General features: G+C 39.9%; 1 protein-coding gene across 1 annotated transcript in view; it reads right to left on the minus strand.

Annotated features, from left to right (window-relative positions):
* The window catches only part of LOC105703946 (synaptotagmin-6), a 120,194-nt gene extending 113,611 nt beyond the window's left edge, over positions 1-6,583 (minus strand). The window contains exon 1 of the mRNA XM_012432761.1: positions 6,513-6,583. The gene's annotated coding sequence lies outside the window, so the exon portion shown is untranslated. The remainder of the gene's footprint in view (positions 1-6,512) is intronic.
* Positions 6,584-7,015: the final 432 nt, after the last annotated feature.

The raw sequence follows: 7,015 nt of genomic DNA on the forward strand, positions 1-7,015 counted from the left end.
TTACTTATCTAGCTTAGGATGTCCTTAAAGCTGTTTTGTACTATAGAAGGAGACGAAGTTTCCTCCAGGGAAGCGAAATGAACGCGAGGAAGGAATCCAACTGTAATAATAAACTTCGTAAAAAAGAACAGAAGAAAGTCTCCGCTCGACAACTTTATACCGATCAAACGCGCTCCTGACTTGGTAGCTAACCTTCCTATCATTTTTCAATTTCTATGCAGAATGTTGCAAATGTACTTCCACATGACCAGTTTCGACAAAACAAATTATATTCAATGTTTCATTTTGGACCGTCACTCTTGAATCGACACTTTCCGACTTTCCTTAAAATGATTTGCATTAAAGATAGGATATATAATCTATTCGAATTTATATTCTAAGTTAAATGCGCTTTCTAATCAAGTGAATTAATATTTTATAGCATTTCTATCTCTGCTCGGTATGGCAATTATGAACGTAATGATAGTTTACTGCGCGGCGGACGATTTAAAGGGAGGCTCACGATGATGGAATAGAGTTACGAGATAATTCGTAATGAATGTCAAACGTGGTATTTGACGTTTCAAATTTGAAATCGGTGGGCTTTAGAATGTCGACCCTGCCAGTACGGATACTTGCTCCAGATACGTCGAATAGATGTGCGCGCAATGCGGATACGATCCATTCCAAAATGCGCGTACTGCGAATTGTGTATCACATGCGCAATTCGCGCATGATTGGGAGATGGCATAATCTACGTCGGTATGTCGGTATTCCTCTAGAAAATTTACCGCCGTTGGCCGCTAAAAGCTAGTAGCAAATTCGGTCTTCTAAATCGAAAGGTGACGTGGATAATCTAAATCGAGCACATTAACAAAATTAGTATTTGTTACGGTAGGACGTATCGGGGTCTTCGTTCTTAAAATCTCGCTATTCTAGTACCGACAAACTTCGTTTTCACATATTGTAACTCGATTTTTACCCGACATCTAATTAAAATGCTGATGTCTTTCCTTGACGAAAAAGCCTCACTTTTTCACACGTGTTATCAGGAGACACGGTACCGTCTCGCGCCTAGTATTATATATAATAAATGAAAGTAATGCGCGACAATAACGCCAGGGAGGATATTGAATTCTAATTCGGTCACTCGTTCAGTCATTAACAATTAATATACGTTTTTACTAACACGTTTAGATCACGCTCTGCATACAGTCCTTGCATCGCAGGTAAATGAATATAACGCCACGCAGGATATTGAATTTTAATTCGGTAACTTGTTCAGTCATTAACAATTAATATACGTTTTTAGTAACACGATTAGATCACGCTCTACGTACAGTCCTTGCATCGCGGGTAAATGAATATAACGCCAGGCAGGATATTGAATTTTAATTCGGTAACTTGTTCAGTCATTAACAATTAATATACGTTTTTACTATCACGATTAGATCACGCTTGCGTACAGTCCTTGCATCGCGGGTAAAGGAACATACCCCCAGAGAGGATATTAAATTCTAATTCGGTATCTTGTTCAGTCATTAACAATTAATATATGTTTTTATAAACACGATTAGATCACGCTTGCGTAGTCCTTGCATCGCGGGTAAATGAATATAACGCCAGGGAGGATATTGAATTCTAATTCGGTAACTAGTTCAGTCATTAACAATTAATATACGGAGATTTGTCCAAATAAAATCCCTGGGAAGCTGTGATTCTCTCGTGAAATAGCTTTACTACGATGTAATGTCAACGAAAGTTATGCCTTCCCCAAAGGCGCGGGTCGACGGAACGAAGTAACATATACCCTTGGTGGCCGAAATTCCAATTTCACCCGCGGCTCCCGGCGTCATGATTTCGAAGGAATGATCTTCATGACTCCGGTAACACTCGGAATCCCGCGGTAGGCACGACGCGGCCGGCTCGGGGGTGGCCTCTCGGGCGCAATGCGCCATCTGGCAACTACCCAGTATTGTATCCACCCACCCCCCCACCCTCCCACCCCATCGGTCCGTCTCTCTCTCCCTCTCTCTCCCCTTCCCCGGACCCCGCCGCCGCCGCCTTCGTCATTTTTCGCATACCGCTCTTCCCTCTTTCTCACACCCCCGCCCCGACCCTCCGCGGACCCTCCGGACTTCCCTCGTTGTTTTGTTTGCATTTTAATCGAGCCTCGCTCGTGGCCTCGCCAACATTTTCGGCGCGCGCAACCCCCGCCGAATCATTTCGGATATATATCCGATTCCGGGTGCAACTCTTTCCGCCAAGAGAGGGTGCGTTTCTGCGTCGCGTTTCGTTTTTTTTCCGTGCACGTCGTTGTTCCGATTTCGGGAATAAATACGGGAGGAAATCATGTATTTCATATTGGCCTCCTTCATTTGAGCGTGGAAAATTTTTTTCTATAAACGATCAAAGTTTTGAATTTTCTTCGATCAATGTTATTCAATTTTACGCCCGTTCTTTAATCCTTCTTTGTTTAACCTTACGATATCTTGACTCGAAATTTGTTGAAATGCGAGGAGGGGAAGTTGTTGAAAAACGGGGGAGAAAAGAATTACTCACTTTAAGGAGCGAGGACACGGGGTGGTTTTTGCATGGTTGGTGATTGATTTGTAAACCTCTTGTCGTGCATTTTAGTTAACATAAACCAGTTTTTTTTTTTTTATAATGATATTGGGCCGTGACGAATAAATACCACATTTTCAACAATTATTAATCATTTATCCTCCTGCGTTATGATGATAACAAACGATTGGTTTCGTATGATATATTTTAAGGATTTGAGAAATTTGAAAATAAACTGTAACTTGAAATTATTGTAATTACTACAGTCTTAATCGTCCAACACACGTGGCGGCCACGAATCATATTTTTTTACAATGGGATCTTTATTCATTTTTAGGTTTCTCCCTTCCGCGACGAAATGCTACAATATATTCTATACTTGCACGGTAAGAACTTCCGGGAAAGTTTAATGAGAGAAGATATCTCTGTGTAACCTCCTTTGGACATCTCCACCCTTACATACCACCTCCTTAAAATTATTGTAATTACTACAGTCTTAATCGTCCAACACACGTGGTGGCCGCGAATCATATTTTTTTACAATGGGATCTTTATTCATCTTGTTGTTTCTCCCTTTTGCGACAAAATGATACAATATATTCTATACTTGCACGGTGAGAACTTCCGGGAAAGTTTAATGAGAGAAGATATCTCTGTGTAACCTCCTTTGGACATCTCCACCCTTATATACCACCTCCACTTCTATAAGGCGGAGATTTTCGGCTAACTAACTTCCTTTGGATTGTCGCGAACGGATGTCCGATTCCGGAAGTAAGAACTTTCCCGACAAGGGAGAACAATGTTCGAACGCCAAATTTCATTTGTTTCTACGTACTATTATTCTGGTATTGCGAATAAATGTGGGCAAAATTCAATATTTCGTTTCGGTCTCGTTAATTTGAATGTAATTCTTTCCCGCAAGCAAATTATTTCGGTCGGTCGAAATTAAACTCGACGTCGCGAGCATATTATTTTCGAAAACTTGATCCATCCCATACAGAATAAGGGTAATTTGACGAGTAAAATCAAACGACGAATTTTAGCTTTCACTTCTCGATTCCGTCAATCATTTTCACGTAACAATGGCTCCGCTGCTTTCAATGTTCTGCTACAATAGCTTGCTTTTGTTTCCTCCGACCAAACTTTTACCGATTCACTGTCGACACTTCTAAAGTTACAAGGAATATTCGATGAAACCTTTTCATGGTGTGCCTTGTATCCTTCGATATCAGATATCATTTTCATGAGGGTATAAATTTAATTAAATTGGCTCTCTCTCTCGTAATATCGATCCGTTCTCACAATTGTGCCGTCGAGTTGGGCATTCAAAACCTTGCAGAGTGAAATGACATGTGTGTGAACATATTGGTCGGTTATCATGATACGAGACACCCTGTAAATTATGCCGTTCGTGTATTACGGTGTACGCAGTGCATGGTTCTATTAATTTCAACTAACGTCGTGCGCTTGATACCATTAACGAGATAACAAGACCATTCGGTGTGCGGTAGAAATTCGAAATTAAACTTCAAAGCATTATGAACCATTAGCAAAATGATTCTTTAAATTGCACACATCGTTCCCAGCAATACTACACGACAGATTTACTATCACATTTGCAAACAATTCGAGTGTAATGCATCTAAATAAAGTTCCCATTACTTCTTCCAAATTACTTTCCATCAATCGTGGCAGTTTTGTGGATATTAGTGCACAGCATGACAATAAAATCGACACGACAATGATGTATTGGATCAGACTGAAAGAGCGTCATCAGCGAAATAGCAATAGTCAGTAAGCGTCGATTTGCGATCTCTATCATTTCTATTAATTTTATCTCATCTTAACGCGTCATAGAGTATTCACCTGAATTCCGAGAATTGCCTTCTATCAATCTTTGTCATGAAAATCATGGGGGGGGGGAATTCCCATCGCGTATGTATACGAGAAGAAAGAACGACTGGTACGTGCCAATCTGAAAGGGGAAGATGCCCCAGGAATGGTACCCGAGAGAATTCGATTATTAATAGGCAAACAAGAGAAGAAAAAAAAGAAAGAAAAGTGAGAAATGCGAAGCTGGTTTGGACGTGACGTGGAAATCGATAGGGGTTGATGCGGCGCCATTGAAAACGAACCCTATACATGACCAAGAGAGATCTCTGATTGAAGCGAAAGAGCGAAGCCAGAACGACGGGGTGACAGGTGTATACCCTGTCCAACGAAGTTGTCCGTAGTGTCAAATACGCTGTAAATGTATTAAACAGCCCCAAGATTTATAAATAAATAAGCTACGATTAGGGTATTTCGGGTATGTGGAATATTTCCAAACAATGCTTCAGTTAATTAATATTAAGGTGCGAGTTAATTCATAAAGCGTGTTCATATCCTGGCATACTTAAAAATGATGGTACTTCGTTATCAGATTGTTATATATTCTATGCAGAAGCAAAAAGGTAGAAAATATGTAGTCAAGAAGAAATGAAATTGTATAGTTAGGTGTATAATAAAAAGGCGCGGCAAAGAGATATCCGTTAAACCACAAATGAAATATTTTATTTACGTTTCACCTCTTTGGCAACGACTCTGCATTTCTGATATTTAATCAAGTTTTTAATTCCGATCGTGCTCTTTCTCTCTCTAACTCTAGGCACTCGGTCAATCTCTATTTTCACGATGCGATCTCTCTCGCTCCTGCGAGAAATGTGGGAAAGAACGGAATCCAGCACCCTGGCCTTTTTCCGATTTGAATAATTCATTGGAGACGCCAGCTTCTTAAATTAATATTTACGATAAATTAGCTTTCGTTATTTTCACCCCGCAGATTGTTTCAATAGGCACTCGTGATACGCACCGCAGAATATTTTATTTTAATTCGTTAAATCCTTTCCTAGAGTCCTTTGCAATCCACTCAAGAAATTAGACTTTTATAATGTCAGAATTACATTATTATTTACACAATTATTTTCCAAACAATGCTATGTTTTTATATTTATATATAAACTGGATTCTACTTTGGACTGTTTCGAAATCGAAAATAATTCAATATGTTTACTGCAGAATCAAGGAATAATTATTTTAAACGTTCAAACAAACCTTAAGGGGATGTGAAAGTGGCACCCGAAAGCTCAATCGTTCATAAAACTTTTCTCCGAAGTGGATGTCTCAAATCGTTTCATACTTCAAAACGTGAATATGGAGACCCTAAGGTAGGTCCTGAATCTCGGGAAATTTCATTTTCTTTAAACTATTTTTAAAATACCTATAAACAAATTTGAAAAGAATTGAAATTTCATGAGCTTCGGGACCTTCCTTATAGTCTCCCTATTCACGTTGTAAAGTTTAAAATTATTCTACTATTCTATATTAATTGGGAGAAAAGTTTTATAAACAAAACCTCTTCGACGCCACTTTCGCATCACCTTAACGAGATCACGCAGGCGTTGACAACTAGGGTCAAGCGATCGGCGAATCGCAAGAGGAAGGAGGGTGTTCTTCAAGAGGCGGCGGAGTTGTAAGTAACGCGCCTTTTCACCTTGACACAGTGGCCCCGATGTGACCAGGGTAAGCCGTCCAGGCCTGACCCAGTTCTGGTTCCTACTACTTGCTGAACCCTTCACCGATAGGGCACACAACGCCACCCACGTGTGTGTGCGTGTCTCGGCACAATTGGGAAAAGAGCCGTGCGCACGTCCTGGAGGTTGCACGAATGGTGCGTTCGATGCGACCAATGTTTACGTCGTTGCTTTCGCTCTTACAAATAAGGCTTCTAAATTTCTGATCTAAGTTACGAAACTGCAGAATAGTGTGCAGTTCAGAATGTGGAGTTTAATTACAAGAGGAGGCATGTAATGGATCTAGTCCTTGGGTACCACACAAATTACGGGATTAAAGGACGTGACTTCGTTTCAACTACAGGGGTTAAGCTTCTAAATCGATCGTTACTAATTATTATGAGAATGTTTGCTTACCAAACGATCTTGTGATTAATTCGATGGTTTCAATCTGTACGTAGCGTGCGTGGTGTTAACATTGATTTAATCTGGATGTAGTAGCCTCTGTATTCTGGAAAAAAAAAAAATGTGCTGTTAAATTCGACACGGATGTAGCCACCGTATATGGTATTCGTAACGTTGATTTAATCCGGATTTATTGCTTCCTCTATATGCTATAAAAATATGAAATTAGATTCTACAGCGTGGACCCACATGCCGTGATACGCATACAACGCCCCCACGCATATACGCGTATTGAACAATTTCAAAGGAAAAACGCTGGGACATTCAATCGTTAGAGATTGCACAACCGATAAAAGGATTTTAATACCTTACTTTTGTAACTTTCGTGATTTCCGTCCTGATCCTGAATTTATATAAAATTCTTGCTTGGTAATTAGACAAACATGGAGGAATTACAATTTCACAGGAAAAATACTTAAGGTGTTACATGGATTATTAAACTGATCCTAAAATAA

This window comes from Orussus abietinus, unplaced genomic scaffold, assembly GCF_000612105.2.
Source record: "Orussus abietinus isolate OABI.00-Male unplaced genomic scaffold, Oabi_2.0 scaffold36, whole genome shotgun sequence".
Classification (NCBI taxonomy): domain Eukaryota; kingdom Metazoa; phylum Arthropoda; class Insecta; order Hymenoptera; family Orussidae; genus Orussus; species Orussus abietinus.